Source organism: Danio rerio, chromosome 7, assembly GCF_052040795.2.
Source record: "Danio rerio strain M-AB ecotype USA chromosome 7, GRCz13ab, whole genome shotgun sequence".
Classification (NCBI taxonomy): Eukaryota; Metazoa; Chordata; class Actinopteri; order Cypriniformes; family Danionidae; genus Danio; species Danio rerio.
Window position 1 is genome coordinate 15,839,307 of NC_141027.1, and position 20,695 is coordinate 15,860,001.

General features: G+C 36.6%; 2 long non-coding RNA genes across 2 annotated transcripts in view; both read right to left on the minus strand.

Annotated features, from left to right (window-relative positions):
• The window catches only part of LOC147843062 (uncharacterized), an 812,539-nt gene that overhangs the window by 195,413 nt on the left and 596,431 nt on the right, over nt 1–20,695 (minus strand). The gene's annotated exons all lie outside the window — the stretch shown is intronic.
• Nucleotides 3,690–20,695, minus strand: part of LOC147843063 (uncharacterized) — a 35,123-nt gene continuing 18,117 nt past the window's right edge. Inside the window, exons 2-4 of the long non-coding RNA XR_015495497.1 lie at nt 11,176–11,482; nt 10,919–11,075; nt 3,690–7,795 (exon numbers count right to left, since the gene is read on the minus strand). This is a non-coding gene — a long non-coding RNA (uncharacterized LOC147843063). The remainder of the gene's footprint in view (nt 7,796–10,918; nt 11,076–11,175; nt 11,483–20,695) is intronic.

Sequence of the window (20,695 nt, forward strand, 5' to 3'; positions counted from 1 at the left end):
ACATGGCATGGTTGTTAGTGCCAGACGGGCAGGTCTATGTATTTTAGAAACTGCTGATCTACTGGGATTTTCACGCACAACCATCTCTAGGGTCTACAGAGAATGGTCTGAAAAAGAGAAAATATCCAGTGAGGGGCAGTTCTGTGGGCGCAAATGCCTTTTTAATGCCAGAGGTCAGAGGAGAATGGCCAGACTGGTTCCACCTGATAGAAAGGCAACAGTAACTCAAATAACCACTCGCTACAACCAAGGTAAGCAGAAGAGCATCTCTGAACGCACAACATGTCCAACCTTGAGGTGGATGGGCTACAGCAGCAGACGACCACACTGGTTGAAACTCCTGTCAGCTAAAAACAGGAAACTGAGGCTTCAATTCACACAGGCTCCACAAAATTGGACAAAAGTAGATTGTAAAAACGTTTCCTGGTCTGATGAGTCTCGATTTCTGCTGTGACATTCGAATGGTAGGGTCAGAATTTGCCGCCAACAACATAAAAGCATAGACCCATCCTGCTTTGTATCAATGGTTCAGGCTGGTGGTGGTGTAATGGTGTGCGGAATATTTTCTTGGCACACTTTGAACCCAATCGTACCAATTGAGCATTGTGTCAACGCACAGCCTACCTGAGTATTGTTGCTGACCATGTCCATTCCTTTATGACCACAGTGTACCCATCTTTTCATGGCTACTTCCAGCAGGATAAAATATTATAAAGCGCAAATCATCTCAGACTGGTTTCTTGAACATGACAATGAGTTCACTGTACTCAAATGGCCTCCACAGTCACCAGATCTCAATACAATAGAGCACCTTTGTGATTTAGTGGAACGGTAGATTCACATCATGGATGTGCAGCCGACAAATCTGCACCACCTGCGTGATGCTATCATGTCAATATGGACCAAAATCTCTGGGGAATATTTCCAGTATCTCGTTGAATGTATGCCAGGGCTACTCAATTAGTTTGTCATAGGGACCAGTTTAGAAAAGCATCCCAAATGAGGGGGTGGAGAAATATGACTTGCAATATAAGTGATGACACAACAGGCAATAGGAACCCATATGCTGTATTTTTGCTCCTTAAGACAATTACATAGGCTTTTTCTACATTAAAACGGTAATATGTTGTATTTTGAAACTACATCACATGACTGCATTGAACAATGTGGCTTTTTTACAAACATATTCAAATGTTGCATTTCAAAGCACAACAGAAGCAGTGCATTGCTTAAGTAGGCTTTTTCTACATTCAGACACATTCATATGTTATGTTTTAAACTGCGTAACAATTAGGGATGCAACAATTATAGATTTTGGTTTTATGAGTCTGAAGAATATTCATGGTTTCAGGGTTATCTCCAGTATTATGCATTTATTAAATTAAAAATACCACTAGTTTAGAAAATCGCATGAAAACTGCTTATATTTTGAAGTGTTGTTTATTGCTGCTCAGTAACCAAATTCAACACAAAAGATTAATAAAAACAAACAATAGTCAATTTCTCTTTTTGGACTTTAAATAAAATTAAATTAATAAATGAAAAAGTTATTGATTTAAACAGTGATAACTTTAATAAATGACATAAAAAAAGAATAAATAAAAAAATAATATTTGTCTAATGTTAATTTAAGTAATATATTAGCTAAGAATTTTAATGAACTGTTGTTATTATCTGTGTTCATACATACATGATCCTTTTATTAATTTGTAATAATTACTCTAACGTATCTTTTGTTTAAGTTGCACTGAAAGCCACGCACAACTCTCACCACTACAGCGTGAGATCATTTCTACTGTGTGCACCGGGAGGGCGGGAGTGCGTCTAAAGGGTGCATCGAAACCATTGACCTTTGAAAGAAAAATTATATTATTTATAACATTATTACCATTAGTCTACAGCCTTGGCAAACAGTTCTGCATATGCATTTTTGATTTGTTGATCACTAACACTTTCAATTTCATATAATTGCCTTTGTTCATTTATGCAACCCATCACTGGGAAACACCCATACACACTAATCCACACACATACTCTATGGACAATTAGTTCACTCAATTCACCTGTACCGCATGTTTTTGGACAAAAACCGGAGCACCCAGAGGAAACCCACACAAATATGGGGAGAACATGCAAACTCCACACAGAAATGCAAACTGACTCAACCGAGGCTCGAACCAGCGACCTTCCTGCTGTGAGGCGAGTGCACTACCCACTGCGCTGCCCTAATTGCCTTTGTGTTCATTTTTAAAGGATCTTTCACACTGTACTTTAGTGCATTTGCAAAATGTATTTGCAAAAACATCATGTCAAATAACCAAGAAAAGACAACGCAGAGGAAGTCAAAAAAAGCTAGGCATCATTACATATTAAAAGATTTACATGATTGTGTCAGATACAACTACGTTTCATTAATATCATCATATTGAGCTGATTCAAATTGACAGAGCAAGTATAATTTAAATACATTAACAATTCATTAGTAAAATAAAAGGCCATTTCCCTTGGGCTAGTTTCATAACAGAGCTGTGGCTCTCAGTTTGGGCTGGAAACATGGCATGTGTTAGCATATTATGCAAATAATGAACGACAAATTTCATGCTGGCCTGTTTGCAAAAGGGAATTAGAGGCGACACTGGCAGCAAGTTATTCCCACAGTACATTACATGAGCTGATGCAAATTTACAACATATGGAAATATTTATTAATTTGTGGATTAATTAATGTGAACTTTTTTTGACACGATCTGGCTTAAAAACTACACTAGCGACAGCATGTTTGAGTTTACATTTAGTTTAATTTATTTATTGCAGACTGACAAAACACTAGAATAAAATGCATATTTCACTTTTAAAGGGATAGTTCACACAAAACTAAAAAAGATGGCAATTCGGTGTCTCAGTGGTCAGTGTCGCCTCACAGCAAAAAGACTGCTGGTATGAGTCCCGGCTAAGACAGTGGGTTTCCCCCAGGTGCTCTGGTTTCCCCCACAGTCCAAAGACATGCAGCATAGGTGAATTGGATGAACTAAATTGGCCATAGTGTATGTCTGTGAATGATTGTGTATGGTGTTTTCCAGTACTGGGTTGCAGCTGGAAGGGCATCTGCTGTGTAAAATATATGCTGGATAAGTTGGCGGTTAATTCAACTGTGGCGATCCCAGATGAATAAAGGGACTAAGCTGAAGGAAAATGAATGAATGAAAAAAGAAGATATTTTAAACAAAGCTGAAAACCTGTAACCATTGACTTCCGTAGTATTTGTTTTTTTCTAAAATGTAAGTCAATGGTTACAGGTTTAAAGCTTTCTTCAAACCATCTTCTTTCGTGTTCAACAGAAATAAGAAACTCATAAAGGTTTGGAACCACAAGGGAGAATATATAATGAGTAAATTTAAATTTTTGGGTGAACAACCTACTAATATATATATATATATATATATATATATATATATATATATATATATATATATATATATATATATATATATATATATATATATATATATATATATATATATATATATATATATTAGTGGGTTGCATATATATATATATATATTCTAGAGAGAGAAGTTGTAAAACTACAGTGTTGGTCAAAGTTATTTGGAAGCACCCTTGGGGAAGACAAGCAAAGAAAGTTGTGAAAAAAGTAATAAGTTTGCATTCTTTTTTAAAATCTTTTATTTAAAAAAATCCCTAGATCAACGTCAAGGTTAATTTTATTTACATGGCATCTTAAAACAACAAGAATGTTGTCCAAAGTGCTCCACAAACATAGCAAAAATAATAAACAATTAGAGAGACAAGACAATTTATGCAACAATAAAATGTAAAAAAAAATAAAAATAAAATTAATTAAATCTGTATAGACAATGAGTCCTAAAAGAGTGAGAAAAAAAACTAATGTTTATTAGGCTAAAAAGAAGAGGTAGGTTTTGACAGTTTTTTTTTAAAAACACAATGTAGATGAGGCTGTAATTTCTTAAGGTAATGCAATTCATAAAATTCTAACATTCATTCATTTTCTTTTTAGCTCAGTCCCTTTATTAAGCAGGGGTCGCCAAAGTGGAATGAACCGCCAACTTATCCAGCATATGTCTTACCATCTCACAAGGAAACTAAAGTATTTTACGTTTTGACAGTTCACTCGTAAGAAAATTTTCAAAAGTGGCACCAAACCCCACCTACACCCCAACTGTTATTGGGTGATGAGCAAATCGTACTAAATTGTATGAATTAAATCAAAAAGTTACGACTTGCCATGAGATTGTGTTGGTTTAACTCAGCGAATGCCCTTCCAGCCAGATACCGAACACAAGGAAACACCCATACGCTCTTACATTCACTCACATACTCTATGGCCAATGTAGCTAATTTGATTCATCTATAGCATGTCTTTGGACTTGTGGGGGAAACCGGAGCACCCAGAGGAAACTCACGTGAACAAGGGGAGAACATACAAACTCCACACAGAAATGCCAACTGACCCAGGCGAGGTTCAAACCAGCAACCTTCTTGCGGTGAGACGATATTGCTACCCACTGCACCATGTGCTGTCTTAAAATCTAACATTTCATAAATAAATCAGCAGTGGATATTATTATATAATAAACATTTATCTCTAATCCAGCATTATAAAAAAAAATCATTGTATCCAAAATTTATTATGTGAACTATCTCTAAAGTATATTTGCTTTCATGTTTTTGTTCAAACATGAAAGAACAAAGCCACTGCTCATAATTGATTTACACAGATTTTTATTTTTTATTTATTTATTTTTTACCAAGGGTGCCAATAAGTTTTTACAATGATTGCATACACTGTAAAAAAAATGCAGGGTTCCACAAAATTCATTCATGTTGTCCCAACACAAATTGATTAAGTTAAGTTAGGTTAATTAGCAGTGCACTATAACCTATACCTGTATTCTTCACTTGCTGCTGGTTAGACCTAAACTGCATTTTGTTGCATTGTACTTGTACATGTGTAATGACAGCCTGATCTCACGAGAAAACGTAAGTATTCTTGTATGATTTTTAAAAGGAGGCGTGGCACCTAACCCCACCCCTAAACCCAACCCTCATTGGGGGATGAGCAAATCGTACTAAAATGTACGAATTAGATCGCACAAATTAATACGAATTAGCCCCTAAATGAAAAAGTTACGAATTGCCGTGAGATTGTGTTGATAATGACAATAAAGTTGAATCTAGTTAAATCTAATCCAAACATTTTTAACAAATGTATGTGGATTGAACATAAAAGAATTAAGTTGTCCTAATGAAATCTCAAGAATTGCGTTGTTTCAGTTTATTTTAAATAGGTAGTTTGAACACATTGCTATAAACACGTTGTTATAAAATTGTTATAAAATAAACACATTGTCATAAAATTGCACATTGTTATAAAATTATAACTTATGCCAATGAAAACATAAGAAAACAAATGAATTTCATTAGTTTCCCAGTGATGGGTTGCAGGTAGAAGGGTGTTCGCTGCGTAAAACATATGCTGGATAAGTTGGAGGTTAATTCCCCTGTGGTGACCCCAGATTAATAAAGGGACTAAGCTGAAAGTGTATAAATGAATTTCACTTAGCTGTTAACAATAAAACAAGCAAAAGGTTACATTAGTAATGAAATGACAATCTCTAAACTATCCTTTATTCTTTCAATCTTGCTCTCATCTCAGATGGGATGGCAGGCTAAATCAAATGTAACCATGAGCCAACTTTGGCCCGCAGGTTCTAGTTTGGGCATCTCTGCTTTAAATAATAACTTTCTACAGTAGCTAAATTAGCAAATAATTGTCGTCCTGCCCTGCTTAACAGAGAGAACTAGAATAACGCTTGGTGGAAATTGGCTATTACATATTTCATTCTCTTGACCATTGATCTGTAGGCTTTTCTTGTACATGGAATATGCGCTCACTCACTGTGCCCGTATTAAAAAACCCTTTTCCAAATGAAGGGTATCAGTGAGGAAAATAGTATTTACAGAACCATGTTATGAATATAAATGTTCATTCGAGCATGGGAAAGATTTTAAACAGTGTTTTATGCACCGTGTAGTTTATAGGTCCTAATCTAGCTCTACATTACTAGATTTACACCATTAATCAAATGGAAGTATAGAAATGTATCCTGTGGTTATTCAGATGAGCTGAGAAGGCCATTCATCAGATAATTTTTCAAACTAATCCATGCATACACTCTACAAAAAGACACGGGATTTCCACAATAGGACACCATCTCTGCAGAATAATTGTTGTTGGTGGATTTAAACTGTTCAAAATTTTTTTTTATAGTTTATATTGCTGCATATTCATGCAATCATTGCTCTGCATAAGTGCTTTTCAAACAAGCACTCCTTTGGGTTATTTTCAGATTCTGAACCCAAAGGCTTATTAATCATCTAATCATTTCTGAGGAAGTGTTAATTCCATGGTTTGGCTCCCAGCACTAATGTTACATTAATTAGAATGGCCTTCATAAATGTGTCTTGTGTTCAGTAATGTATAGTATTGTGTTGAGGATTCATTAGAGAAATTAGACAACTGATTATGATTTGTAAAATTAATGACAGTGAGTACAAAGAAATAATGGGAAAAAACTCCCACTTCATATTTTAATACAATAAACATTACAAAACAGTACACACAATGGTGTCAAAAAAGAGTTTGCCCCTTTCAGATTTCCTTTTTTTTTTGCATGTCACACTTTAATGTTTCAGATCATGAAACAAATTTAAATATGAATCAAAGATAACACAAGTAAACACATAATGCAGTTTTTAAATGAAGGTTTTTACTATAAAAAACAAAATCTAAAATATTTCTAAAGCGTTAGGACTACAGTAAACCACTGTGAGAGCCATTATCTACAGATTGTCACCTTAGATTTATAAGGTTCTATCTGACATCTTTGTCAAAATTGAGTTATTGACATTTTCTTATTAAAAGACAACTTATTTACATTATGGGAGATTTTTTTATAACTTATTTACATTTTAAGAATTTTTAATAAAAAAAATAAAAAGTTCCACACATACTTTTTGCTATGGAATGAAAAAACTTTAAAGCTCAATATCTCAAAATCATTCAGAACGCAGATAGAACCTCAAATTCCAAAGTGACGAGATGGCAAAACATGGAACAATGGAGAAGTAACCCAGGAGCAGCTGGCCAACCAAAACTTTTCCAAGAACACAACTGATCTAAGAAGTCACAAAAGGCCACATAAAGACATCCAAAGAACTGCAGACCTCACTTTCCTCAGATGAGCTGATTGTTCATGACTCCACTATAAGAAATAAGTGTTCATGACTCCACCATAAGAAAGAGACTGGGCAAAAATGGTTTGCATTGCAGAGTTTTTGAAGTTGAAAACCACTACTGAGCTAAAAGGACATAAAGGCTTCTCTCAGTTTTGCCAGAAAACATCTGGATGATCTCCAAGACATTTGAGAAAATACTCTGTGGGCTGATGAGACAAAAGTTGAACTTTTTGGAAAGAGTTTGTCTCATTATGTGTGGCGTAAAGGTAACACCGCATTTCAAAAAAGGACCATAATACCAACCGTAAAATGTGGTCGTGGTAGTGTGATGGTCTGGGGCTATTTTCGCTGCTTCAGAACTTTGAATACTGTAGTAAAAGGAACTATGAATTCTGCTGTATACCAAATTATCCTGAAGGATAATGTCAGGCGAGGCAGTGGCGCAGTAGGTAGTGCTGTCGCCTCACAGCAAGAAGGTCGCTGGGTCGCTGGTTCGAACCTCGGTTCAGTTGACGTTTCTGTGTGGAGTTTGCACACAAACAGGTGAATTGGGTAGGCTAAATTGTCCATAGTGTATGAGTGTGTGTGTGAATGTGTGTGTGGATGTTTGTGACCTCTTAAGCTGAATTAAATTTGGGTTTTGCAGCAGGGCAATGATCCAGAGCACACCATCAAGTCTAATTTTGAATGGTTGAAGAAACAAAAATGAAGACTTTGGAGTGGCCTAGTCAAAGTCCTGACCTGAATCCAATTGATATGCTGTGACATGACCTTAAAAATGTTCAGTTCATGCTTGAAAACCCTTCATTGTGGCTGAACTACAACAATTCTGTAAAGATGAGTGAGCCAAAATTCCTCCACAGTGCTGTAACAGACTCAGTGCAGGGGGGGGGTCACACAGGGTTATGTGGTTTAGTATTTTGTTTTCCTTTAGTAATTAAAACCTTAATTTCAAAACTGTGTGATGTGTTCATGACACAGTAAGTGTGCTCCCCAGTACTGGGTTGTGACTGGAAGGGCTTCTGCTGTGTGATACATACACCAGAATAGTTGGTGGTTCATTCTGCTGTGGCGACCCATGATAAATAAGGGACTAAGGCGAAGGAAAATGGATGAATGAATGAATAATGTCAGCTATAGAATTTACTATAACTTGCTTTCATGTATGCCTTGGTTATTTGACAACTGTGATATACATATTTTGTCTATGTATATCACATATTCAGCTTTACAATATTTTAATCTTTTTACTTCTAAATGATTAGAAAAGTCACAGAAAAATCAGAGAAATTGTCCAGTAAAAAAAGCTGGTGGAAACCTTGAAGTATGTATACTTGTTAGAGCAGCATACTGTATGTTTGTTAGGTTCGAATATCAGACATAATCTCCTCCATCATCCAAGCCTTTAAAGCAATAATTCCTGTTATCCAGTATCTATCAAAACCATCTCAGAAGAGAAGGCTGGACAGGATAATCAGGAGGGTGACATTAAACGCTTCCTGTAATTCAAAATCTGGAAGTGACATAAGATGCAAAAATGATTGAGAGCAAACAAAAGCTAGCAAGATGCGCTTTTGTGTGGGTTGAGTGATGTGATGATTATACGCATCAGGCTTGAACTGAAACACAGACGCATCACGCCATATATTCAGCCAACTGGAGCGGCTCATGGGAACTCAGACGCTTTACGCTCCTGAAATAAAAATAAAAATCATACGCTGTGGGTCTGTTGCGACAAAATGAAGGTGTTTATTTCTCAAATAAAATACCATGGCAAATGCACTTTAATTTTCAAAATAACATTCTATTTATTTTTTATTTATATATATATTTTTTCAAATCATTTCTCAGGATGGATTAGATGCCTTTGTGTGCTGTATGTTTAACTTTAAAGGAGCTTGAAACTCATAGGACTGCAGACGGTCTCCATTCTAACAAATTTTTATCACAAAGTTGTTCCCAAATCCATATTAAAACAGCCTTTGAGCTTAGAAAACTATAGTTTATTCTTAAAGCTGCAGTTTGAAAGTGGTGGGAAAAGCTGTCCATAAGTGGTCAGCTAGTAAGCAAGACAAGGAACAGTATCACACTGCCCCGTAGAATTCGTTTTAAACATGAAATGCAGCCATACATACCTCAGGTTACATAATTCGCAATCTCGAGAAATGTATATAGGGCTACATTTTCAGAATGAGCCTGTGTTGTGCAACCCAGTACTGGGAAAAGAGTGAAGACATGTCAATGTTACAAAGCTTTCTATTTAGCTTGAAGAATCAGAAAAAAATCAGCTCTTAGTGTTAATAATAAAAATAAACGTTTCTTTAGTACAGTGGCGTTGCGCAAAATGCGGAGGCCCCCCTGCAGGGATCACTGATGGGGCCCCCGGTTGAAGCGGGGGCAACGCGGGGAAGCGGTCACAAATTGAGGAGCGATCACAAACTGAAAGCGGTGAGAGCGTCAAAGTAGCCAGAAGTCATTCGTTTTTAACCAGAACCGGCGGCGAGAAACGTCTTCTCCTGTGTGGGCGTCGAGGAGAGTTGAAATCAAGTCAACTTTATGGTATGAGCTATGACGTGGTTCGGCGGCAAGCAATCGGAATGATGAAGTAGTCCACTGCTTGAGAGGAGTTCAGAGAACAAAGACCTGTGAACTTTGGTTCTGACCACAGTTGTTCCCAAGAGTTTGATTATTGCAGTTGCTGGATTTCCAATTATTGAAAATTGCGACAACGTGGGGCCCCCTAATCCTGTGGGCCCATCCGCTACGCCACTGCTTGAGTAGCCAATCAGCATATTAGAATGACTTCTGAAGGATCATGTGACAGACTTATGATGCTGAATGTCGGGACTGAGCTAACATAAACTAAACAAACAGCATTAAATGTGCCAACAATTAAAATGATCAATAAATATTGTAAAATGCATTGCTTGTTGTTAATTAATGCCAAGGGTTATACATTGTCTACAGGGTTATCATTACCAAGCATTAAGGAAACCAACACAATTACAGAGACATTTGGATCTAAACTATTTTTAGTTTTTTTGCATCCTCGTCTCAGTCTTCCCTCATCACACCCCTGTGGCCCCAGAATGTTCTAGGAATGTCAGATGATTAATAGCTGATTAGAGCGCATTAATAAGGGTCTGGAGAGCCTGTAGTTCTGCCACAGCAAAGGTCACAGTCAGCAATAGGGGCAGAATCAGATGGGCAATCTGTCTTTCAGCTACTGCGATCCCAAACACTTCAGCCAGAGGCCAAGCGAATGCCACACAATCAGCCAATGATTTCTGAACTCAATAAGCTGGCTGGTGCAAAGTAGTGTATATGCTGAATGGTTACCATTAAAATGGTAGCTGTAAGGTTAGGTTACAACAAAGGAGCGATTCATGAGTAATTGTAGGCGCAGTTAAATAATCATCTGAATTTTTTTTACTTTTTATTTAGTTTTGTGTGTGTGTGCCAGACAGCAATTATGACTTAATTATGACTATCAATGTTTCCATGCTCTTCAGTAACTTGCCACTCTGAACTGAGCTTCAAATGACTCCATGTGTTTCTTATTCTCTTATCTTTGTAAGTGGTTGTTTGACTGTTGTGATGGAGGTTGAGCAGCCCCTTTGCAATATGCGCCACAGCTGTACCTGTTCTCACAGTTATGCCAGGCTCTGCCAGCCCCGTCTGTTCTGTGCCCACATCGAAGCCTCTTCCATCTGTTTCCCAGCCTGTCTTTACATCTCTTTTATTCTCTGTCCCTTGCTGCCTCTCGGTTTTTCCCTCTGGTCCTCCATGGCTGTTTTTCTATGAGCATTCACAAATAAAGTCAGTAGTGAGGTTTAAATAAGCCAAAGTAATCCATACTGATGTATTCAGACATGTATATTTAAAGTAACAGACTGACAAACTCTAATGTGCTGGGTTGGAACGGTGAACGTCTTGGCTTTGTGTGTTTGGAGCCGTCAAGTGCATGAGCCAGGCGAGTTTGTCATTTCTTTCTCTTGATGAGAGCAGGAAAAAGCCTGGCCAGTTGAAGCATCTGTCTGTGTTCTTCCACAGCTGCAGACACCAGAAGAGCAACCCCTCTGGAGAAGACCCATTCGGGGATAATCCAGACCTGCAGCTTTTTCTTGCCAGCGGAGGAAGGGAGCGCATGTAGAGGAGGTTTGAGGAGAAAAATCACAGCCACAAAACTGGAAAAGAGTGCAAAACTTGGAATTTAAATGAAATTGGTCACTCTAAATTAAGCTACACTAAATTTGAATTGTCATAAGTGGAAACTGTAAAAATATTCATCAAACGCAGCAACACCAAAGCTCCCAAAATACAAAGTTATTAAATTAAAAAGGCTAACAAATCGTGTAACGTTTCAAGCCACATGGCTCTTCATCAGACAGTGATTCATCAGACAGACTTGTTCATTTCATTCATTCATTCATTTTCCTTTCCACAGAGAAATGAACTTATCCAGCTAGGGTTTTACACAGCAGATGCCCTTCAAGCCTGCCCTGACTTCTATCAACTGCATTTTTACCCACTAAACTGCAGCTCACTGGATATAGTCTTCTTTTCTGATCCTAGAGATTGTTGTGCGTGGAAATGCCAGATAATGAGCAGTTTCTGAAATACTCAGCCCAGCTGGTACCAACAACCATGCATGCCCAAAGTCAATTAAACCACATTTCTTCTCAGTTGACCCTTTGCAGGCAGTTTGATTGACAAGTAATATGGCCAATCATTACGCGGACATTCTGTGCCCGTATCACGGCCACCACTTTCTCCAACAAGCAGAACAGCAAGACTAGCATAAAGGTGTTGATTCAGCTCATATTAACAATAATAGCGTGTTGATTCAGCTCATTAGAAATAAGTCGATTGGATAAGCAGCAAAAATGTTTTTTGAGTGTGTATTAAGGTCCACAAACTCATTTATCAATTGTAAATTAACACAGTAGTTTTTACTGTATAAATAATTGATCTTTGTTAAAGTCGCAAACTTTTTAGAAACTGTTGTATTTTGTACAGTTTTTTATTGTTTGCTTTTGTACAAGTTTTTATACATTTTGCATTTGAAAATTACAATAAAAAGCCAATCATAATTGCCTTTTTTAATAGGAAACAGATTTCTGGTGACAGTTATAACTTTTTAAACTGTAAATTATTATTGAATGCAGGAGAGCTGCACGTATTTTTGGTCAAAGAGCCTCATGTGACTAACAAACTATAGGTTCCCTACCACTGCTATATAGAGTTTCAGACATCTGGATTTAATCATGTTTTTTTGATACACTGTAAACCCAAAAAGTTAACTCAAACCATTTGCGGAAACCGATTGCAACATACCATTTAAATTCAAAAACTAATCCTAATGAGTACTGTGAACTTAATCCATTTGAGTAAACGAAGCAATTTGAGCACAGTAAAGCTGCGGTCACACTGGGCTTTTCCTCCCATAGACTTCCATTCATACGCACGGGAATGTGTCAGACCGATTTAGCAGGTTGCTGCGGTGCAAAGTTCAAGCTTGGTGAACTCTGACCTGCGAAATCGCATCACTTGACTGCGTGAGACCAATCGAGGATCAAAACATGACATACAGTATCTGGACAGAAATTAAAAACATGGAGCAATCGCTCGCTTTTTTAAATGTCTAATAAACTTGTTTAATCCTGCCCCTTTTCTCAGCGGCGTACGACAGAATATTGCACACACAAACTCTAGTGTGACCGCAACTTAAAACCCAATAATTGAAGTTTTATAAACTAATTTTGTGAGGAGCACATGATATGATTGAGCATGACTGGCTGCTCATCTGTAATCAGTAATATTCTAATCAGAGTGATCCTGGTTTACAATAAATGGATTGTTTTCTCTCTACTGCTCTATCTTTGTTTGGGAATTATCCCCCTTCCACCCTATCTCCTCTTTTTTTTCTCTTTTCTAAGGCGGAGCTCTCGTGACCTACCTGATCAGGGTTTTCTCTCAGGACAGCATGCCAAACCTGCTATAAATGCTGAGCATATCTAGGTGGGAGCTCTTAAAATGAAGAGAACTCAAACCAACTGAGTACTGTAAAACCCAATAAGTTAAGGCAACTCAAACCATTTGAGGAACCCGATTGCTACAAACCATTTGAGTAAAAAAAACAAAAAAACTAATCTATATGAGTACTGTGATCTTACTCCATTTAAGTTGAAGTATTGAGGTATTTAGTTAACTCATTACCTTTAACACTGAGATTAAAACTCTTTTCAAATAGGTAGAATTAACTTTCAGTCAATTTTGAGTTAACGACACTCATTTCATTTGATAAAGTTGACTTGGGTTTTGCAGTGTAATAATGCAGTGTTTCACAACAGAATTCAAAATGTGCACAAAACAATAACCAACAAAAGGCTAAAGACCAATCAAAGACAGATTTACAGCCAACTTGAACTTCCAAAGGCATTTTATTCAGTTGACAAGTACACTGTAAAATATGCTGTGTTCCACACTATCGTTATGTGTTGAGACAACATGAAGGAATTCAGTTAACTTGTTTAGTTAAGTGGATTGAACATAAAACAATTAAGTTGTTCTAAAAAAAACAAGAATTGTGTTTTAGCTCATTTTAGTACAGCTAAACAGTAGTTTGAAGTAGTGTGAACAAACAGCAAACATCATTTTGGGGTGTTTTTGAGCAATTATTGTCTCATATACAGAACTTTCTTCGTCTCCATAAACACAACATTATTTTTCATTTGAGCGGGTGAACCAGTTGTAAATCTAAATAGTGCCACCCTGAAACTTATGTAGACTTGCCAGTGATGTACATGTGTAGGAAAAAAAAGAAAAAAACGGTCTTGACATCCGGTTCTGCGGTGGCATGAAGGCCATACTTCAGAAGTGAGGAAGGTTTAATCGCTTGTTAAATTGTCCAAAGTGATTTCCACTTTAAGTCAGTGACTGTTGAGAGACTGTCATTTTCTTAAATCCTTCACCAAGACAAAAACATGTCACAAATACAATTGTTCCGGCAAGAAAAGGTAGAAAAAGAAGAATGAGTGATCTGAATAGAGTAATATAGAATCAGCACCAGCTCAAGCTCAATTATAGAACGATGCCTATATGCTCGTGTCCGCCAACATAACTGCACGCGCGTCTGGTAATGCGCTCACTGGAGGAGAAAATGAAGATAAAGCTCTCCAGTGGCACTGACATTTCCTTCTGCTACTGTCTGGAAGTCAACCCATCTTTTGCTGTGATCATCTATGTTTGATCAGACACTGTCTTTCTATTGGTCTATCCGTCTATCTATCTACTATCTATACACTTCTACTATCTAATACACTATAATACACTTTATGTACTAGGCTTGGGCAGTAATACAGTAATATAGTATACCGCGGTATTTAAAAATAGCAAGAGTATCAGTTTCAGTATCGTTATACTGTCAATTAATCAATGCACTTTTGTAGGAGACAAGGATTAAATATTAAATATAATTTATTAAATGCCTAAAAATGCGTATGTGTAGTTGTCATCACAGGACAGTGTGGAGGAGGTGGGGAAAGATGGCGAGTCACGCACCAAGTGATCTGGTCTCGAAAAAGAACCCAACTTCTGCAGTTTGGCAGTATTTCAGGTTTCGACCAAACGACAAGGGAGAGGATTTACACCTTGCAGAATGGATTCAATCTCTTTACACATCTTACGGCCCATGGAAAAAAGCAGCATCGAGAATTGTTTCTACCATGTCCAATGAGCTGCTAGCTTTAGCACTAGCTCTGGAAACCTGGTCATATGTGCTCTTCCCTTTGTTGAAGGCACTAGGCTTTGGCTTTGTCAGTAATAGATGCAGTTCGTGATTAACAAAATGTATAAACACAATTTAAACATAAAATATAAATAAAACACAGTATAAACGTAGTTTTTTAGAAAGCCCTAATCAAACACGTCTATTCCTTACACGTGCCCTAGCGCCCAAACAATGGGGGCCTTCGGGAAAACATTCATTCATTCACTTTTCGGCTTAATCCCTTTATTATCATGGGTCGCCACAGCAGATTGAACCATCAACTCATCCAGCATATGTTTTTACGCAGCGCATGACCTTCCAGCTGCAACCCATCTCTGGGAAACATTCATACACACTCATTCACTCTCATACACTACGGACAATTTAGCCTATCCAATTCATCTGTACTGCATGTCTTTGGACTGTGGCGGAAACTGAAGCACCCGGAGGAAACCAACACGAACACGGCGAGAACATGCAAACTCCACACAGAAGAACCAGCGATATTCTTGCTGTGAGGTGACAGCACTACCTACTGCACCATCGCGTCGCCCCTTTGGGAAAACAACAAAGTACAAATAGGATAGTGTTTGTTGAAAAACCTAATTGCTAATAAAAAAGTTGTAATTGTTGTGCTTGTTATTTTGTTATTGTTTCAGTATTGGCGTTTGGTATTCAGTTTATGAACAGTTTAGGCAAAAGCCAACAGTTTGGTGACACTGTCTGAACCTTACGACATATTTTTTTAAATTATTCACGCTAATGTATACTGAGGTAAAATAGGGAGGAGGTTTGACCGTATCAAAACTTGGATACTGCCCAACCCTATTAATCCTTCCCAGCAGCAAAAAAAATTGTCACTCAATCACTTTTATTCATCTTATTTCCTGCTTTATTAGAGGTTGCCATAGTGGAATGAACCACTAATTACTCTGTCTCATGTTATACCGGCAGATGTTTTATTCCTACATATGTTTTACCAGCTGCATCCTAGCACTGAGGATGAAATCTATTCACATACTACAGCCAATTTAGTTTCTCAAGTTCACCTATAATGCATGTCTTAGGATTGCACCCGCTTCGAATGATATCACTCGATTAAATGAGCGTTATCAGTAGTTATCAGCTGATAGATATGGGCCAGTTGGGGTCTTCTGCATCTACTAGTAGGTTCAGAAGGCTGTTATCGTCCATCCACATGGTTAATCAGCTATACTAATAGAGAAGACTCCAGATCCAGATCTGTTTTTACATTACTGTGACAGTTGTGTTTAAGGTTAAGGTAGGGGTAGACGTTAATAAAATACAATTAATGGGAAATTTTATAAATAATTCTAGTTAACTTTCGGCCGCAGTCGTATGTGATCTATAGCTGATTAACCATGAGGATGGATGATAACAGCCTTCTGAGTCTACTAGTGGGCACAGAAGGCCCCTACTGGCACATATCTATCATCTTATAACCACTGATAATGCCCATTCAATCAAGTGATAACATTCAAATCGGCTAGGGATTGTGGGGGAAACCGGAGCACCTTGAGCAAACCCACACAAACACAAGCAGAACATGCAAACTCTACTCAGAAAGACTTTCTGGTGCAGCCAAGACTCAAATCAGCGACAGTTTTCAGGCAACAGTGCTAACCACTGAACCACTATGCCCCTCCTAGTTCCTTAAAGCTGTAAACATTAAAATAATGGCAGCCCAGAGTCCTGATTTAAACCTAATTGAAAATCTCTGGAAAATTATCAGTGGCAATAAAACCCAGTGGGGTCAATCAAGATCTGATCAAGATCACAGCAGAGCAGTGTAAGAGACTAGAGATGTCCAGTAAAATAACAAAAGTCAACATTTGAAGTGGATTAAAAAAGTTATTCACAATTGTCCTAAGACAAGAATGGCTGTTGTTTAATCGTTTTAAAACAACTTTGATGAAAGGAGATGATCCACTTTGAATAATGACCACTGTAGTGATTTCCAGTGGCTGCAGATGTGCTGAATTTTGAACAATAAAGATTAAATTTCTATTTTTTTAGATTTTAGATTGATTTAGAGTATATTACATAGACCATTAACAGTAAATACTGCAAATGTAACTGTAAATTGTAACTATAAGGCACAATAGCTACTAGTGTTGATAATGTATGTGTGTGTGTGTTTCTAAAAATTCAAGCTTAATCTTACCGCATACAAGACTGTGGAGTTCTTAGTGTAGGTAAGTGTCCAGCTCCAGTGGATGCAAAGTCTTATTAAACTGACATGCTTGTAGCCTACATTATTTAGAAAATGTGCAGTTACAATAGACAATGTTGCCATTACAGAAACACAAGATTCAGACATATGTGAATATTACAAACAGTATGCTTAGAAGGTGTTTCGTGTATGCATTACATGTGTGAGTAATGTAGAAACTGCATAATGCTATAAAAAACAATGAAGCACAATTAATTAACATGCTAACAGTGTTCATGGTGTCGCTTAAGCATTGAATTAAAAAAATACGTGTTTGAGTGTTTGTAACAATGTTGCATCTGTGTCTTATTTGTAATAACAATATGAATATATAATAATAATAATATATAATAATAATATAACAACATTTACGCTAAAGGCATGATTCAAATGACTAACCACAAAAAATAAAATGAATTGGATATGTAAACCACCAGAGGGCGCACTAACACAACACCACCCAACATAAATTGCTTTTGGATTCCTCTTCATTGCATCAAACTCAAAACATCACCTTCAAGTTTTGAGTGTGTTTAAATGCACATGCATTTTTAATGCTGCATGTGCATTTAAAAAAGTACCACCTCATGCATTTTGTAATGTTAGGTTTGATAGGCCTAATTGCACGTATCCATCTTAAATTCATATTTCATGCCATCTGAAGGTTTTTTATTTTAACAGTAGGTATATTTGAGCTAAATATCTGCTTTAACTGTACAACATGAAAGGCAAACTGGGAAGCAAACACAACTGAAAGCATTTTTACTGCTCTTCACATGCAGCCTAATGAAGCCTCACTAATTTTAAAATAACGTCACAGTCAGTTCACTGCTTCAGGGCAACTTTACACCCACGTTGAGCTTTAGTCACCCTAAGAGTCCTGAGAGATTAATCATCCCGCTCAAGCAGGACAGCACATCAAACTAGAGAATTTCATCTCTCCATTAGCCTTTCTATCTTGTTTGTCTTCTGTATCTTCCACAACTAGCGTTTAAAATACACATATTATACATGAATGAAGAGTCCTTCCACAATTTGCGCGGCAAGGATTTCACTTTATTATCAAGCACCGCCATTTTAATTTCAAATCACTTCCATTTGTTTATCCTTAGATAGCTGCTCGTCATGGTGCTTTATATATTAAAGAAATGGACTTGACGTATTATGTTACTGTATTGTGTAAACGCTAGGATGTAGAACAAATCATTTGCTGCATTTTTCTTCCAGTTATTTAACTTCGAGTGCCAAATGAATCGGAAGTAATGCACATTTGCAGGTAGTTTACTTCCGCGATGCAAAATAAGGTGGGTCAGAGGAGTGAAGTTACATATCATTGAAATTAACTGTGGGAAAAGAGGTGGAATTCAAGCCTGAGGTAAAAATGTAAATGATCAAATACTCAATCAAATACTAATCAAGCAATAACAGAGAACAGTGTTCGAAGAAGATAATATGTCAACGTAAATCCATATGTCGCTAACTTTACATTAAGGTTCAATTAGTTAATGTCAGTTAACGCTATTTACTGCTATAACGTGAATACATTTATTACAGTAATAATCTTTGTAAATGTTAGTTATTGAAAATAAAGTCATTTAGTAAGTGTTGGAACTACACTGAAAAATTATTCATTGGATTTACTTTAATATTTACTTATTTTTAAGGCAAGGTGTTGCAAATAATTTGCTTGGGTTGAATTTAAACAAACAATTTAAGTTAGACTATACTCAGTTTATTTAAGTTGAATTTAAACAAACAAATCACTTGTGATTTCCTCAATTTCATTTAGTTATCTTTATCCAATGAAATTTAGAAAGTTCAATACAGTTTAAATGTTATTCCTACTTACTTTATTTTTCTTTTATTGTTTTATTTTTAATAAAATAATCGCGGGGCAGCACAGTGGTGCAATGGGTAGCACAATCACATCACAGCAAGTAGGTCGTTGGTTCAAGACCCGGCTGGGTCAGTTAGCGTTTCAGTGTGGAGTTTGCATGTTCTCCCCATGTTCGCATGGGTTTTCCCTGGGTGCTCCGGTTTCCCCCACAAGTCTAAAAACATATGGACAGGTGAATTGGGTAAGCTAAATCATCCGTAGTGTATGTGTGGGAATGAGTGTGTATGGATGTTTGCCAGTGACGGGTTGCAGCTGGAAAGGCATTCTTATCACACACACAGACAGGGACACACACTTTTTAAAATGTATGAAATGTAAATATACATGTCTTGAATTAATAACAATTAAGGACAGGATACACTGACACCAAACATTCTTACAACACCTTTCATTTCACACCAATACAAAAAATAATAAACTTATTACCTGAATAAAGAATTAACTTACTAAAGGATTTAGCAACGACAACAAACTGCACTTTTTATGGAATGTGAAAGTATTGTTCATTCTTAGTTAGTAAATACATTAGAGGATTAGTTCACACAAAAATTCAAGTTCTTTTATCATTTACTCATCCGTCACTTTTTATTGTTGGACATAAAAATATATATTTTTGAAAATGCTTGATACCTGTAACCATTGACACACACAGTATAGTATTTTTCCTACTATGGAAGTCAATGATCACAAGTTTTCTTGTGCTCAGCAGTAGAAAGAAACTCCTAAAAGTTTACAACCACGTCTCAATTTTCCTTTTTAAGAGAATTTTATGAGTTGTATTGACATGTTGTTCTTTTGTCGCTTTGATTGCATCTATTAAATGCCAAATTATTTATCATGTGCATTAAAAAGTATTGATCATTTTGGTGTAGACTAATTAAAACCCTATTCAAAACATTAAAAAGTAATCAACAAGGCACATGGTAATCCTAACATTAAAACATAAATACGTAAAACCCAAAAATCAATTTTATCAAATGAAATGAGTGTCGTTAACTCAAAATTGACTGAATGTTAATTCTACTCATTTGAAAAGAGTTTTAAGCTCAGTGTTGAAGGTAATGAGTTAATTAAATACCTCATTACTTCAACTTTAATGGGGTAAGTTCACAGTACTCATATAGATTCGCTTTTTAACTCAAATAGTTTGTAGCAATCGATTTCCGCAAACGGTTTGAGTTCCCTTAACTTGGGCTTTACAGTGCTCAATTGCTTCTTTTACTCAAATGGATTAAGTTCACAGTACTCATTAGGATTAGTTTTTGAACTTGCATTTTTTGTTGCAATGGGTTACCTCAAATGGTTTGAGTTACCTTAACTTTTTGGGTTTTACAGTGTACTATGGAAGTCAATGACAACAAGTTTTCGGCTTTCTTGTGTCCAGCAGTAGAAAGAAACTCATAAAGGTTTACAACCACTTAATTAAGGAGCCTTATTTTAAAGTATGATCTTCACATGAGTCATGATGACCATTAGAATGACTTTACATGAGGTGTATTTTATAAACGCAATAGAAT